Genomic DNA, 18,712 nt, shown 5'->3' on the forward strand with positions numbered 1-18,712 from the left:
TGACTAGGGCTGCAGTGATTAGGCGTCGAGTCGAGTATTCAAGTATCATTCATTTCGAATTCATACCGGAATGAATGACGTTAAAAGTCCAGATATACATATTTTATGCGACCACAATGAATATATTGCCAGTTCTATCACATTACAGATAATTTGGTATTTTTTCGACTAGACCTATTTCAGTGCACTTTGTGACAATGGTGTGGGTCTATCACGACTTCACGGGTATATCATGCGTAGCTTTGTACTACGTTTTGTATGCTGCGTACAACCATCGAGGTTTCAGGGCTGCCACAGCGTAAAATAGTATCGAAATTGTAGTAGATCGATAAACGATATAGTCAGTTGCAAGGAGCGTATGATATTTGTACTCGAAAAAATCATATCTAACTATTCCACTGAAAACATTAGATTTATTACTCGATTCAGATTCGACTACTCGAATCATGACGCCCAGCCGTAATTATGAGTCACACCCGATGTCTGATCAGGCTCAGCAGCAACTGTTTAGTGCGTATTGGGTTAAATTTGCCATGGTTTACTACAAGATCGTTTGGAATTGGCCGACTGCATGTAGCGAGCGCAAAGCAGGTTTATCTGTTTTTCCTTTTGCAACGTATTTGAGATCCGGGCAAAAGTAGGGCTGCCTAATCAAATACTCCACGTGACAAGGCCTCCGTTCACGTATCAGTTAGTATACCATCGAAAACACGCTGGAGTTACTGGCGACGTGATGTTATATAGCGAAGACTAAGTGGTATGAGCGCATGTGACGATATCATTGTGACCCTGTTCACCGTTGATAAACTGAAATCAATCTCAGCATTTAAATATACCCTGCCGCGTGCTTTTTCCTTAATCTCAAACAAGCAGCTGGCCAGTTTGCCACATGCGGTCGCGAGTTTTGGCGACACCTGATGTAGAACTATATATGTCTTTTATTAGGGGGTATCAAACGTATAGTACGTGCCGGTAATCCCCGTTGGTTTGTTCAACGATCCAGTAGTGGAAAGTTCCGATTCGCCATGGCCTACTTTAGTAGGCCATGGATTCGCTCATTCCTAGTGTGAAGACATCGGATATATTTTGGCAAATTTTGTCAAATATACATGGATATCACTCATTTTATGGTAATTTTGTGTTATAATTGGTAGTAAATTGTGAAGCGTAATGGCATGGTTCTTTTCCACTGGAAACAACTAACTATTTTTCTGGAAAATTCGATTGAATTTGTGTCCAAAAACTTCACAGTTTTCATTTTCCCCTACACTTATCTGCTGTCTGCTGTGACACTGTGACGTAACGTATATGTAGGTTGTGACCTTGTACAAAATTTGGAATGCAAATATAAGTAATCTCGTTACGCTACATTTCTTTCATGCCAAGTGGTCAATGTGTCGTAACTGAAAGCTATTATGATGCAGTCTCTCAGTGACAATATGCAGTATGTGTTCTAATAAGTTCAGGCATCGTTAGTTTTTTTTGTGGTAATCATGGCGTTATATGACTAGAATGATCGACCACTCACACCAGGCTGATATTCTTAATCATGACGACTCATACCAATGGCCACTTCTGTGCTCTTTTGAGACGCGGCTTGCGGTGATAGTGATTATGATTTATTGACGTAATAACGTCTTTACCACAAGTGTTACATCTGAAAGTTGGTGAAACTATTTATTCGCATCATCCTGCTATCCAAACCATTTTCCCATTTCCCATTTTCCCATTTCCCATTTTCCCATTTCCATTTTTATGATCTGTATTGTCAACACTATCCAAATACTCTGAAGTTAATTTATAAAATAATTTCCAGAGTGTATTGCAGTAGATGGTAATTACAGACTATTGGGCACCAGTCCTTTATAGGTGATAAGCGCCGATTGACTTCTACAATGCTAATATAATGCTAATTATCATCATACCGACGTAGCCGGGGTGGTAGCACTCAAGCTGAGGTCCGACTTGTCAAATAAGTGTTTTAAGCCTCGCACCGCGTGTAGAAAGATAGTGTTGGTGAACATATAAATACACCAACACTGCCTATACGCTTGTTGCTGTCGAGATTACAGTAAAATGCTATGTTTTATCCCGATATCATCCATCCATCAATTAATCAGGTTCATTAATATTTTCATCGTTTCAAAACATCACAAGACTGCGATACAATATATACATTATACATATATGTTACTTGCCAGCATCTCTAGCTGTCCCGATTTTTCTCGGTAATATTGATCAGTAATGCTGTACTCGTCCTATTCGAAACGAGAGAGTGCGATACCAGCAGTAACACAACATAGTCAACTCATCCCTCTCAGTTCGTGGCTCCGCTGTAAGCACGTCTTTGTTGTTTTCAGCGTAGTTTTAACTAGGCCTATATAGTTACTATATAGCTACTCCTGGTCCGCAACACAAGGTACAAGACAATCACCGCATGTGCACGCTACAATTGTCACTATAGAGAATCAGTCATACCCAGAAACAATGTTCCCTCTAAGCTGTTCGCGTGAGCGCGTTCACAGTTCTGACAAAAGTCTTCGCGCACAACAAAATCTGCGCCGCGCACAAAAAATCCACCTGTGGCCGGAAAAAAAATTGTCACTATATCTTTCACAGAACGCACTGCTGATGATCATCATACTAAATTGACGACCATTTCAGATGTACGAATATACATATTACTAATTTTTATAATCAGTAATTCGTAATCAGACGAAGCGACGCCATCTCTTTTTATGGAAAATGTTTTGAAATGCGATAAAAAAAAAACTCGATTGCGACGCACGGAACGTCAGAGTTTCGACTAAACCGGGAGTCGATACAAAGCGATTGACATTTTTTTTAGTCAGCACCACACATGACCGAAAAAATGCGAGTAAGTCGTGAGTCCAGCCGTTGTAACCCTGTGTTACGCACTACTATTGTCCATGGGACTGGGCAGTGAGTTAGTGAGTTCGCGCAGACTCGGAAAAATTAGAGGTAACATTGCCCAGAAGCATCCATTCCAATTCACATATATCTGAAAAACTGCCCACTAGGACTATTCATATATAACTTTTTTTTTTCAAATTGCACTTGCATTTAGTTTTATTCTAGTTAACCTGAGAATACACGCCAAACTTTAGATAATTCCTACCAGTACAAGCCGTGTAATCCGAAATCGAAAAATTCCGACTTCTTTAGGACAAATATAATCGCCCTCATATTTAGCATTACCCTGAACACTCCGAACTGGGTATGTCCAATTTTACTTTCTCTGCATTTGATGAGATAGGTAGTAGATTGCCAACACCAGGGCTTTGAGGCTGTCGTAAATTTTAAACTGCTCCAGCTCCGTCACATTTTCTATAATGAGTTAGCTCCGGCTCCAAGCTCCGGAGTTCATTGATACCACTGCTACGACTCAGTGTTGGGATGAATCGAGTCATGAATTGACTCGAGTCACCTTTTTCGTATGACTTGACTTGTCTCGAGTCACTTTGCTAAAATGACTTGACTTGACTTGACGCATCAGAAATGTGGATTGACTCGTGACTCGGAGCAAAATTCACGAGTCAATTTCAAGTCATCATGTAATCGTTGTCGATAAAAATCACTATCTTGGATATGGTCGGATGGTTCGCGAAACGCTGGGGTAACCCGTGACAGCGACCATAATTCAATGATCGTGCGTTTTACTGAGCCTCCATCGTTCTCTCACAAATAAATTAACCGCAAACGAAGTGATCGAAGCTTAGCCTACAGCATACGTTGGCGTAAACTAGTATGATATAGTTATATTTATATTCTCTGTTCTTATACCTTTACCAAACATCGTGTTTTATTAAAATTTATTTCGAATATAGTTAGTTTATATATTCCAAAATATTTGGCGCAGGCTCGAATTGTATCATATCTATTTGTAAATGGGTGATGTATTGTATCTAATCAATTTGTGTTAATTAATTCGTTTCTCTATTCTCTCTTTTGGCTGGTAACTATAAACTAAGGCTATGGCTAGTCTGGGGCTATATGTGAGCGATACAGCGCCTTCTTGCGTTCATATTTAAGTCTATATTGGTTCATCGGTTTAGAATCAATGACTACTCAATATGTGTTTCAGACCGCCAGAAAAATGCAATGACATAGATATGCCTCACACTTCGAAAAGGCAACTTGACTTGAATTGGGACTTGACTCGTGACTTGACTTGACTTGACTTGACTTGACTTGACTTGACTCGACTTGACTCGAGTCACCTCCAAAAATCAAGTGACTTGACTTGACTGGAGTCACCTTCGAAAATCCATTGACTTGACTTGACTCGAGTCAAAATGTGCAATGCCTCGAAATGACTCGTGGCTCGAAGGTAGTGACTTGATCCCAACACTGCTACGACTACAGCTCCGGCAACTATAGTTCGGTTGTAGCCGTCGCAAGGAACCATCATTTAGTCGGGGTATGCAAAGTCCTGCCTGTCGATGACGTCATATCTGCACGAAAACGCAATTTGCTCCATGCCACATGATACAGCATTAAAACAGTGACAAGATGTTTTAATACTAGTTCTGCGCTCGTTAATATCAAGCCATACAGTCCAATTTAATCTTGAAATGGTGCGATTTGTTCAGATGTAACTGCAGAAATGAGCGCATGTCGCGACCTTATCAGCAGAAATCCACTTTTTACCAAATATACCAAATGGCTTCAGATTACATATTTGTGCCCTCGTTACCAGTCCGTCCGTCGTAGATCAAGTATAGTGGGGTATAGAAGGTTCCCCTTCAAACGAATCGAATAACCTCAAAATTAGTGCCACTGACTATCTGCTGGAGCATCAATATTTGAGAGCGTCGCGCACTGTACAAGTCAGAACCAATAACACTGCAAGCTCGCAAGTGACATTGCGCGACAATTCAAGAATATAGGAGTGTATCTAGCAGACAAGAATAAATACACAAAATTGATGATTAGAAATTGGAAAGCGCGTATTCAATGACCAATTGCACTCTTGTATTCAACAGCATGGCAGAATTCGGACACCGCATTGACTTGCTCGCATCGCGGCAATTGTAAGCTATGCGGACTGTAATAGCGATTTGGGCTGCTTCGATGCATTACCCTATTTACGTTCGCGAATCGATAATGGAGTAAACGATCGTGCCCTTAAATGAATTTCAATTCATAGGCAAAAACGATATCACACTATCCAATTTGGCGCTATACGCTTGAAAAACTATCAATGAAGAACGTGCATTTGCTCGTCCAATCAAGAATGGAGACAATGTTTCTAGGCGTGCGGCATGCGCGCCTCGAAATCAACATGTGCACTGTGCAGCAAGGTCATGGCGGGGCCTACGATATTCGTAGGCCCCGGTCATGGTTATATCGTCTTATATATTCGGCTCATTACTAATGAGGTATATTGCTCATCTCACATAAGCATCAATCCCGTTTTGGGACATGCATGGATTTCATTATTTTTCGAACCACACTATTGGCCATCGCTGATTACGAATTGGAGGGTATACCAATAATGCAGTAATTACGAAATAAGCGCGGCAAATCTAGCCTACCCAGTTTTGGCGCCTATGTATAAATAGGGTTACTGGTTAGTTAGAAAAGTTGGTGACAACGAGGTAACAATTCCTAATTTTTTCAAACGATAATCGTAAAATTATGTGAATGAATTCAGTCATTAGTAAAAGCAGAACATCTTATGAAATACATCGGAGCCGGAGCTACTGTTCATAGAACCGGCTCCAGCTCCGGCTCCTCTTGAATTTTATGTAGAGCTCCGGATCCAGCTCCGGATCCGCTGAAAATGCTCGGCTCCGGGGCTCCGGCTCCAAAGCCCTGGCCAACACCGCTTCGGGGTGTCATATGTGCGCTGCGCTTATATGACCTTTTTTCCAAATCTTTCCTGCTATCTGATTAAATCGTCAGGTTTACCAAAAAATGATGCTCACCAAATTTCATTCAATTCCAACCAGTAGATGCCGATTTCTGTCAAATTGAAAATTGGGCCATTTTTTAAATAATAGTATTTAAGGTAGCAAATTTCGTGACTCCTACATGACCGAAAATCGTGTCCAGGTATGCCTGAAGACGCACGGATGTCTTTTCAACTCGTTGCTATCTTGACAAGGTCCTATGGTGGAGTTTGGATGAAGACCTCGCATGTGAACGAGGAAAAGATATGACATGAAGTAGCTGGAAATTAGTCATTTCGTTGAAATAGCCACGTTAAAAGGATGGTGAGATAATTCTCAAATAGAGTACTTTGCACAGTGAAATTAACGACCACAAAAGGGAAATGAACTGACTAGCAGGTAAAATAGGGGTAAATAAATTTCTCAAGCGATAGTCAATATCTATATTCTTTGTCGGACCAATGTCGAGAGGAAAGGAAAACGGAAAGACACGAGGGGGAGCTAGAAAGAGAGCACGAGTTGAAGCTATTCGAAATGCTAACGAGCTTGAGTAGTTTATCAAAAGATTGCTTTTGCTGAATATGCTACGCAACACTTTTTTATTCTCAGGGCCCATGGAAACTATGTGGTGCTCCGGTATGATGTTCAAGTTTGCTGCCATCTATCTTATTACAATTCGAATGATTTTTAGGACTAAAGAACAAACCCAGGACAATTTCACAATAACGGATCACGTGAGAAGAAGTGAAGGCTCTTTCCTCCAGAACCTTTCTTGTTGGTGTCCTACTAAAGTAGAGCCACGCAAAATTAACCAATGATAAACGTGTTTTTTACTATTCTACAGCAATTTATACTGTAGCAGTCCAGTTTGAGAAACCACTAATGAATAAACTATGGTAGAGTCAAGAAGTCTCTCAGAGCATCTCGCACATTCATTCCTGATACTACACTGTCCTCGTATGTCGGCACTGGCTCATCAAGTATGATGTCATCGTCCATGTCGTCTCCTAGAACATCGCTGAAATTGTGAAGCATGATGCAAGACGCAATAATCATTCTAGCGTTCGTTGGGCAGGCGTCACAGGATTTGAATAGGCATCGCCATCGCATCGTCAGTTTACCAAATGCTTTCTCCACCATCAGCCTGGATTTGCTGAGTATATGATTAAAATGACTGCTTCCCGTATCATTTTGAGCATAGAGCTTCATTAGCCACGACAGTAGAGGGTATGCAGCATGACCAATGATGTAAAATGGAATGTTTTGCCCTCCAATAGCAAGTTCACTATGAGGAAAGAGGGTCCCACTCTGGGCTTTGGAGAATAGTTGCGATCTTCTCAGTACCTTCGCATCACACTTGTGCCAGGCCAGATAATACCAACGTCGATAAACCTCCCATTGTAGTCGACCATTGCTTGCATGTTTATCGAATATTGACCTATCCGATTCCAATAATCTTCACCGTCTTCAACAGGCTTTGGAATCGGGATGTGACATCCGTCAATTGCTTCAATGCAATTTTGGCAGGCCGTTTTTGACAATGAAATTGTGAGCGGCAAGATTTATTTTGACATGTCTGGAAATACGGTGTGACAAGCAATGTTCCCTCTAAGCTGTGCACGTGCGCAAATGCGCAGTGCCGAAGCGGTCTCTGCGCACAGAAAATCTATGTTGCGCACAAAAAATCTGAAGTGATGTTTTTTTTTTCAAGTCGTTGCGCACTGTTGTCCAAGGGACCACGCGGGCGCGCAAACTCGTGAAAAATTAGAGGGAACATTGCCAGGGGCAAATAGTGTAATCGCTGAAGTGTTACACCGAGGTACAAGTGCGGCCCACAAAGGTAAATATTGCGCTCCGTGAAGAAATGAGACTTTGCAATCACGAGCGCCTAACGAAAAATGTTTTCTTTTAGTATGGTCTTGTACGCGTGAGCGATACTGATATCATTTCAATAGCGCATTATTTTCTGGGAATGGCGAAATAACATGGTTTAACAAAGTTATAGATAACAATGGGCTAGCTCGAAGTGAATCTGCGAGAAACTAGCGCATAGTCTTCTTCGCATGTCATGAACATTGCGTAAGATTTCCTCAGGACCGTAACTGCCGCACCCCAAACCCTCAATTAGGGGGCCGAGATCTAAGGGAGCTCAAAATTATTTCGTGAATTAACATAAATCATGGTGTATTTTTCGTAATTTTTCAAAATTTTGTCAAATATCTTGATTATTGGGTACCCTTCTCACAACAAAAAATACGCGTGATGAGATATGGGCACTTGGGCGTCGGCCATTACCTTGCCACGACGCACCAAGACATATGAACTTATAGGCTATGTGACATGCGACTCCGAGAAGTGCTCCAAAACGATCAGCAGCGAGAAAACCTTGACCGAAAAGGACTGCCCTATATGCTGACCGAAAATTCCGATTCATACATATAAGTTTAATATTCCATAGGTGCGTAAATGGCTGGGGCTGAATGTTCATGTGCTGGCGATCCGAGTCCCACAACAAGACAAATGCCATGTCGAGGGATCATTATTTGCCAGTAGAGAAATATCAATTTTAAATCGTGTTCGTGTTTTAGTTTAGTACGTTTGAGCGATTTCAATGTCTTTTGACATAGCCGATAGGAGGTCACGAAATAGCATCATGTAACGAAGTCATTATACCAACGGGTGCGCCCGAAGATGTTTAATTAATATTTAGAGGACCTACCTTTTCTAACACACCTCACTCGATCAGCTTTACCAGTAAATCTGATTATGTGAGCAGAGAGAGGATGAAATGGATAGCAATAGATATATGCAATGCCCGATCATATTGACCAATTCAATCATGAATCATATAAAATTTTCGCGCTTCGCGCGTTCAGTCGAGACAACCACTAAACCGCCCACCGATGTCGATGATAAGTATCGGTAAAAAGCGCAGAGGCCGATAGGGGGTTTATCACCTTACGTGGGGGGCTGGTTGCGCACTATTGTCCAAGGGCCTGCGCATTGAGTTAACGTGTTTGCGCAGACTCGTGAAGAATTAGAGGGAACATTGGTGACAAGTCTGAGCACACTTCCATATAGTGACCATGAAGACGGTAGATTTTCCCAATCTAAAGGTCTCCCCAATGTGGCGGTAGATATTACTAGTAGCCATTCTCCATAATGCGATAGCGATCCTTCATTCCGGTGATATTGACTCTTTGTATCGAGTAGTTTGTTTCAAAACATCTTGACGCAGATCACCACAAAAGATATGAAAGGTAGACGTGGAGAATGAAATATGTGACATCACAACTTCATTCATCACACAAAATATCAAACTGAATCTTTAAAAGGGGTATGCCTATGCCAATGGGTGCAACTTGTTCAGAAATGATCATGGGATTGTGAGTTGTAGGTATTACTAGTAGTCATTTGTTGTTTTTCAATTCAATACTTGTATTCACCAGTAAGGCACTGTGGCGCGGTACTTTCGTACCTAGGCCTTCTACTAATCAGCTACCCTGTGAAACTGCTTGGATCTGCATGCATGATTGAAACAAGCATGATAGTTCTGGTATGCCATTAGTCAGTACAGCTCGTGGATTACGATGACGACAGAAACTGTGATTTCGACTACAGAATCCACACTAATTCATCATACAAAAAGTTGTTCCGGCCACAGCTACGCTACCGGTACATTTTATGTAAGAAACGCGACTGGCTCAATATCATAGAAAAATGACAGGGTCTTGAATGTACGTTTGACCAAACCAATAACACTAGTATTGCAACACGTTTCAAGAACCTTCTGACCCCCATAGCAAAAGCTTCAGCTCACTTATCTATTCAGTCGAAGATGCCTCTTGTAGTCAACAGATGTCCAACATTGCAAGACCCTCTCCAAATAGTTTTCGTTGTCCTTCAAAACTCTATAAACCCGTCGCGGAGTCGGAGTATTATTCCACAGCCACCAAGTACAAGTCAAGGCACTCAGGTTCATCGGCCAACACAGAAACAAGATGAAGTTGTAGAGTTTTCATGGCCCGTCTACGTCGCCGTTTATTTTGCAACAACAATTTATATAAAGCAACACTTATCAAGCTAACATCCATCTGAGTTAAAAATAGCTGTTGTTAATTCACTTCATCACGCTTCGCAATCATCCCGGCCTCTGCTAGCCATTGTAACGGTCAGTCATAACACAACGCAGTCTGTTACAACGATGAAAACACCTCGCCAAAATTCGATATTGGTGTGTTCGTTACCAGTCCGCTAGTCGTTGATCAAGTTTAGTGTAATATAGCAGATTCCCATTCAAACGAATCGAATAAACTCATAATTTGTGCCACTGAAAATATGGTGTTGCATCAATATTTGACAACTTGAATCAACGCCGCGCACGCTACAAGTCAGTAACGAATTAAACTACAAGCTCACAAGTGGCATTGTGCGACAATTCAAGAATACGAGTGTATCAATCAAAAGAATTAATTTAAAAAATTGTTGATTTTAAATTGGAAATCGCGCATCCTATCACTAATTGCCCGTTTATATCCAACACCTTGGGGAGGGGCAATGTTTCCTCTAAGCTGCGCGCGTGAGCGGCCGCGCACTGCTAAAATCCGTGCCGCGCACAGAAAAGCTGAAGTGATGAACTTTGTTTAGTCTTTACGTACTGTTGTCCGCGCAGTGAATTGGCGTGTGCGCGCAGACTGATGAAAAATTAGACGGAACATTGGCAGAGGGTTCGGACATCGCATTGACCAGCTCGCATCGCAACAATTGTATGTGGACTATAATTTAGAGTTACCATATTTTGGAAATCTGAAAATAGGAGACTTCTTCAAAATATCCAGACTTGCAATACCGAAGGAAAATCCTGAAAAAATGGTAAATTTTCCCACATCGTCGTCGATTGACTAAAAAATGGTCAAATTTCGGGCTCAGCTTCCGATATAGCCGCCGGAGCGTTACTTCGGTGATAATTTACTGTATCTCAGTCGGATTTTGCCCTATATTTAACCAAAATTCTCAAAAAAGAGGACAAAATCTCAAAAAAGAGGACATTTGAGCGTCCTCCGAGGAGGCGAGGACACTTTCTAAAAAGTCAAAAAAGTGGACAAATCCTCTTAAAAGAGGACGTATGCTAACCCTACTATAATCACGGAGGTCGCCTAATTGTCCTCTTCTTTTGGGAATTTGTCCTATTTTTTTTTGAAAAAGTAGTAAAATGTCATCACAAAGTCGACTCTAAGGCAGAATCGGTAAGCAAAGTGGGTAACGCGGAAGTCGATCAAAATGGTGTCTTTTTATAAAATGTTTAGTCAACACAGCACTATCTGTAAAAAAATTTCAAATTCCCCAGTTTTCCTAGCCCGAACTGGAGCGTTCAGGATTTTGGAAAAGTGTTCTCTTTATCGGATCTCAAAATATGGTAATCCTTCTATAACGGCGTTCTGGACCGCTTCGATGCATTTCCCTATTTGCGTTTGCAAATCGTTGCTGGAGTAAACTACCATGAGTTGGAATGAATTTCAGTTCGTAGGCATATGCAATATCACACTGTCCAGTGTCCACGCGCTACGGCTAAAAAATTTCAACAAAGGGAATGCATTTGCTCATCCAATGCAGAAAGAAAATGGTGTTTCCCGTCGTGCGGCATGCGCGCCTTCGAATCAACATGTACAACAATGTCACGTCGCATCTCATTACTAATTAGTTAAATTGCTCACCTCACATCAGAACCAATACTGTTTTGTGACATGCTTGGTGATCATTATTTTTCGAACCACACAATTGGACATCGGTGTTGTGCTGTGAGTATGCCGAATACCCATAATACAGTAATTATTTTGGTTCCTACGTATGAACATTGAACATGGTTATTAAGAAAAGATTGTGTCAGCGAGGCAACAACTCCTTATTTTGTGAACGATTACCGTAGTTATGTCAATTCACCCATTACTAGTAGCATAGCATCCTATGAAATACATCGTAGCCGCAGCTACTTTTCAAACAACCGGCTCCAGCTCCGGCTCTGACATCACTTGAATTGTATACAAACTCCGGCTCCTTGCTCCGGCTCCGGCTCCAAAGCCCTGTGTCCAGTAAACCACTAAAAATGCAAACGATGCATAATTACTACAGTTGTGCAGCAATTTCACGTTGATATCATTGAGCCACACAGGATTCACATCAAAGAGAGCCAAGCATCTGGCAATACTGGCGAGCTAGGCTACTGGGGCTAACATTTTATTGCATCAGTAGTCAGTACAGCAAGGGTGATAAATTTTAACCATATTAATACGAGAGTATCATGCAGAATACATAAAGTATGGATTCATCATAATCGAATACGGAGGAGAATGTTTGCTGCTCTCCGCAACCATGAAGCCCAGCCTGTTAATATATATGTAATATCGGTGATGAATTTGGCAAAAGAGAAAAAAAACTCATCGCGATGTGCATGATTTCCTGTGGATAGTTTGTGCAATGTACATGTTCGAGTTTATACTGCGTTGGGTACTATGGCCAATAGGCGAGACACGCAGAAAAGTCGTTACTACAATAGGGCTTGAACATGACAATATGTTGGTCTTTATATTACACAAATTGGTTTGAATTCATGATAAGATTTATTCGACATTGGCTTCTCCGGATAACACCGTCGGAAACCGTTGGTATGTATTAGTGTAGGGATGTGAACCGATAGGGTGCGGGACAATATATGACACATGTATTTCAAGGCCAAGCCCTTCTGCTCCGGAACACATGAAGCACACGGCATGCGACAACATACTACTGTTGCGGTGCCGACAAGATCTGCGGCGGTAAAACCTGGGCCAAAATTGTCCGTCGCTGGTTGGCCAAGACCTTCGATATTGATAATGTCCGGTCGTCGATATGGCCAGCAGTGCATTGGCTCAGGCCAAAATCTGAGTAGACATTAGCAGGCATACGAATGCAATACAAATGAGACCCGCAGAGAAAAAATAATGCACCCAAATTTTAAATAACGTCGACAGAAATGTTTCATAGTGCTGCGTTGCGTACAACTGTCGCCATCGCGTTCTCTATGTCATACATGCCCGTAAAACGTAGCATAATAATATTAAAATGCGTTATCTTTTGATGTGCAAGCTAGGCGTTGGTCGCGAGAGGCCACTAAACTCAGATTTGGGTAACGGCATAAAAAGTTTCAGAACTATTACTGCTTAATGCGCGGTACATTATTTTACTCGACAGTACGAATTTGAATAGGGGGGGGGGGGTGTGAGATTGCAAGGACACTACTATATTAAAAACTGAAAGGTCACGTCTTCCTGAATCGCGAGAAGCGCGAGGAAAATTCCTAAGGTGGAACAAAATCGCAAAAATCCAATTCGTAAATTCATATTGCATTTTGACGGCCGTAAGCACGCGATATTTGATTATTATGCTCAGTTGCCGTGATTTCCAACCTTTTCAGACTCATTTCCCCCTCCCCCTAGCAAGCACGACACAAATTGTTGCCCCCCATTTTTACGGATCCGAAAAACAGGACATATCAATGGGAAATTTATTCACTTGACTTTTAAAAAAAAGGTTATTTCGCGTATGCGCTCGGAAAACCGATTTCCACGTCTACTTTCCGATGAGTTGACCTTTTTTAGTCAACTTTTGTGTTATACGCAGAATAAGTCGCCTTCACGTGCATTTTTAGGCCGCGGTAATTAAATATATCCAACTGGGCGTTCTACCATTTCCACCCCTATCGCTCCTCAGTCGCCCCCTTTGGTATTTTTGCCCACTGAGTTAGACGACCACCTCTAATTATTGTTCTATAGGGCGCGGGTTGGACAACAGTGATACAGAGATATCGCCACGATCATGGATTCATGGAAAAACAGATCACCATATGATCGCACTCTCAAATCTGTCTTTTAGCCATAAGCTCTCAGATAGCATAATGCGCTCTGCTGAAGTGATCCTCCGTAAAGAGGGTATATAGCCTATACGCAGTCGTATATTTTATAGATATGGATGGTGCGAGCCCCTGGAAGATTCAGGATCGTGTGAACGCTGACCTTTTAGTAAGGTTCTGAGTGAACGCGAACGTGAATCTATGACATCATATTGCTAATTCAAACCATACATTTCCGTGAAGTCATATACAAGTAACCTAGCGACGATTCAGGCCACGTTATGTCACAATGCTGAAGTATATGCTTACTTTTTAAACTTCACCAAATGAATCAACTGGAGCAATCAAATGCTTTGCCAACAATTTCGACAATGACTTACAAGGGAATACAAGCTTATGCCTCAACGGTCTAGGCCAGCTGATATTGAGCAGAGTGTAAAACGGGTTTCTATATTAGGCTTACCATATTTTTGAAATATAAAAAGAGGAGACTTTTTCAGAAATTTAAGACTTACAAAACCGGGGAAGAAATCTCAAAAACCGGGGAATTTTTCCCACTTTGTGATCGGTTGACAATTTGCTCTAAATCTGACCTAAATTTTCAAAAAAGAGGACAAAATCTCAAAAGAGAGGACAAAAGGGCGTCCTCCGAGGACACTTTCAAAAGAGTCAAAACAGAGGACAAATCCTCTTAAAAGAGGACGTATGGTAACCCTATTCTATATACTTGCTACCGATATCACCCCCAAAACAAGTTATAAAGCATACCAACCAGACATGGGGTAATCGCGATTAGTAATCGTTATCGATTACGACGATTACAGCATTTTCAAGTAATCGTAATCGCAATCGATTACATTCGAAAAAATTCCGAAGTAATCGTAATCGTAATCGACTTTTTCCCATATCTAATCGATTTCTCTGTGAAAGAACGATTACTTTTTATTTGTACAAGGACTATGACATAAACTGAACGTTTGTGAACAAGGAAGAGATAGGCTATACCAGGTTCGTGATAGCACAAGCGTCTGATTTTCAAACGCTACTGCTCATTATTACGTAAGAAGCCGCACTTAGCTTTGCGCGTCATTGCGTAAGAAGTATCCACAGTAAATAGATGTTCGATATACGTACGTCGTACATTAGTGTGATTGTAAGAACACCTGCCGTGCTTTAGATCAGGTTATCAACACGTTCCTCACGCCACTACCTTGCAGCAGTATAATTTGTCTCCGCTCTGCCTAATTTAAAATAGTAACTTATGTGTTGATGTTTGGTTATGCTTATAGTTAAACGCAGGTCTACCGTTGCTGCTTGGCGAGCAGTAGGCCTATCTAGTACGTCAGTGGCGGCTCGTCCTATAGGGCAACTGGGGCATTGCCCCACCTAAAATTCTGTTCAATAACAATTTAACCATTTATAGACGCACAGCGCTCAATATATATCGAGATCACAGCGAAACCCGTGTTCTTCTTGTGCTTTCGCTTGCAAATGCCCATACATAGCGAAGTCTCCGCGAAAATCGAATTCTCTTCTGCAGTGCTTTTCAACCTTTTTGAGCTCCGTTCGCACTTTTTTTGTAAAATAAATTTCATTCGCCCAAACTAATCGAAAATCGTTATACAAAAAGAAGATGAAGATAGATAGGCCTACGTAACAATGGTTTGTTCAGATGTGCAAAAAATTGGCTACTATGTAGCTTAAGCTATCAAGTGTCTCATTAAAAAGGCAACTTTTTTCGCTCGTTTTGCTTTCAATTATTTCACTGAAATCCTTCTCGGCCAAACGATGTTGTTGGAGATTTGTACAAGAACATGTACTAGTGCTTGGATGGCCAGGTCTTATAATCTGTTCTGCACTCCTATCCAAAATACAGCGTATTTTTTGCGAGTGAAAAATGCTTTCCGGAAGAAATCGTTTTTGAGAGCTGACTCAAAGGTCCCGTGAGGCTCCAGTTTGTCGAAAGGATGAAAAACCCACATGTTTGTGTTGAGGCTTTTGCCTTATGTCTTTGGAATATAAGGTGCAAAACGATCAACGAGAGTATATGCACATTAGAGCTCGCTACCAGATGATACGTTGCTCCAACTTCTGTCTCGCAAGTTAATGAGAATAGCAAACAACTCACGATACTGTGTGTTCTACTCTTTAGCTCAATCTTGCTTGAGAATGCATGAGAGTTTAATAACGGTAAAGCAACTTTTAGACTGCCACCAAAATCTGAGTTTTTGTGGCATCTCGCGACCCGAGCCTCACCCATGAAAAGGAATATATATTTCAATATTACAGTTGTATGCTACGATTTTACGGGCATGTATGACATACAGAACGCTCACACCACATTTCTACCCAACACAGCTCTACAAAACATGTCTGACACACGCGATTTCAAATTAGGGCTAATTAAATTCCTCTGCGTATCGCAGTTGTACTACTGTCTACTCAGATCGCAAGAACGGTACTATTCCGTGCCGACAACGGAGCATATCCAACTCATCTCGAAAGGTTTTGCCATCCAGCATCGGTCATTTCCAGACCGAGGTTTTGTCGCCGCTCATGTTTTTGGCACCGCCTTTTATCAGCGGTTTGTGCGTCAAAACTTTACGTCTTCATGTGCCCCGACGCAGAAGGGGTTGGCCTCGAAATGAACGAGTCTCATAGGCCTGAAGTCGCTCGTTGCACACCGCTACACTAGTTCATCCCAACGGTATTCGACTACGTTTTCCAGAAAAACCAGTCGAACAATTCTTATCATGAATTTTCATGATAAAGCCATATTTAACACTAGAACGATCAAGTGGCTTTTTTGACGCATTTTCATTTTTGAAGAGCTGGCATTCAGTCAAATCTCACGCTGTTCGGCTGAAACTTCTTGACTTTTATTTATTTTATGTAGGCCACCTCACCCATGATTTTCATCACCCATCTAGTACAAATAAAAAAGTTATACACAGAACTACCTAGAACTACCGAGTGGCTTTTTTGACGCATTGCACTTTTTCTACCTTCAGGCATCGCAGTTTCATATTCTTGAAAGTGGTTATGTATCTGATAAACGCAGCAAAGCCGTATGTATCAACAGAACTTTGTTAATATCGACTCGGTCTAACTGTGTTAGCAACAACATCCCTTGTAATAGAAGGCCCTGGATCTTCCTCGTTCCAAGTCACCAAAGCTTTGTAATATTATATTTCTGAAGCTCAGCGTGTTACAGGTCATGAAATTTGAAATGTACCATTAGACCAAGCCGACATCTGTATTGTCCATACTAATATACTAGGGTTGTACACGGGCAAAGGGCCTTTGCTCCGGTCTACGACATGGATCTTCGGGGGGAGAGTGAGCTGAATCTAGTGCAGTGCTTTTCAACCTTTTTGAGCTCCGTTCGCACTTTTTTTGTAAGATAAATTTCATTCGCCCAAACTAATCGAAAATCGTTATACAAAAAGAAGATGAAGATAGATAGGCCTACGTAACAATGGTTTGTTCAGATGTGCAAAAAATTGGCTACTATGTAGCTTAAGCTATCAAGTGTCTCATTAAAAAGGCAACTTTTTTCGCTCGTTTTGCTTTCAATTATTTCACTGAAATCCTTCTCGGCCAAACGATGTTGTTGGAGATTTGTACAAGAACATGTACTAGTGCTTGGATGGCCAGGTCTTATAATCTGTTCTGCACTCCTATCCAAAATACAGCGTATTTTTTGCGAGTGAAAAATGCTTTCCGGAAGAAATCGTTTTTGAGAGCTGACTCAAAGGTCCCGTGAGGCTCCAGTTTGTCGAAAGGATGAAAAACCCACATGTTTGTGTTGAGGCTTTTGCCTTATGTCTTTGGAATATAAGGTGCAAAACGATCAACGAGAGTATATGCACATTAGAGCTCGCTACCAGATGATACGTTGCTCCAACTTCTGTCTCGCAAGTTAATGAGAATAGCAAACAACTCACGATACTGTGTGTTCTACTCTTTAGCTCAATCTTGCTTGAGAATGCATGAGAGTTTAATAACGGTAAAGCAACTTTTAGACTGCCACCAAAATCTGAGTTTTTGTGGCATCTCGCGACCCGAGCCTCACCCATGAAAAGGAATATATATTTCAATATTACAGTTGTATGCTACGATTTTACGGGCATGTATGACATACAGAACGCTCACACCACATTTCTACCCAACACAGCTCTACAAAACATGTCTGACACACGCGATTTCAAATTAGGGCTAATTAAATTCCTCTGCGTATCGCAGTTGTACTACTGTCTACTCAGATTGCAAGAACGGTACTATTCCGTGCCGACAACGGAGCATATCCAACTCATCTCGAAAGGTTTTGCCATCCAGCATCGGTCATTTCCAGACCGAGGTTTTGTCGCCGCTCATGTTTTTGGCACCGCCTTTTATCAGCGGTTTGTGCGTCAAAACTTTACGTCTTCATGTGCCCCGACGCAGAAGGGGTTGGCCTCGAAATGAACGAGTCTCATAGGCCTGAAGTCGCTCGTTGCACACCGCTACACTAGTTCATCCCAACGGTATTCGACTACGTTTTCCAGAAAAACCAGTCGAACAATTCTTATCATGAATTTTCATGATAAAGCCATATTTAACACTAGAACGATCAAGTGGCTTTTTTGACGCATTTTCATTTTTGAAGAGCTGGCATTCAGTCAAATCTCACGCTGTTCGGCTGAAACTTCTTGACTTTTATTTATTTTATGTAGGCCACCTCACCCATGATTTTCATCACCCATCTAGTACAAATAAAAAAGTTATACACAGAACTACCTAGAACTACCGAGTGGCTTTTTTGACGCATTGCACTTTTTCTACCTTCAGGCATCGCAGTTTCATATTCTTGAAAGTGGTTATGTATCTGATAAACGCAGCAAAGCCGTATGTATCAACAGAACTTTGTTAA

General features: G+C 41.4%; 1 protein-coding gene across 1 annotated transcript in view; it reads right to left on the reverse strand.

Annotated features, from left to right (window-relative positions):
• Nucleotides 1-18,712, reverse strand: part of LOC145456510 (uncharacterized) — a 487,292-nt gene that overhangs the window by 191,958 nt on the left and 276,622 nt on the right. The window lies entirely within an intron of this gene.

This window comes from Botryllus schlosseri, chromosome 14 (genome assembly GCF_051294905.1).
Source record: "Botryllus schlosseri isolate E-star chromosome 14, Bs_hap1, whole genome shotgun sequence".
In the NCBI taxonomy this organism is placed as follows: Eukaryota; Metazoa; Chordata; class Ascidiacea; order Stolidobranchia; family Styelidae; genus Botryllus; species Botryllus schlosseri.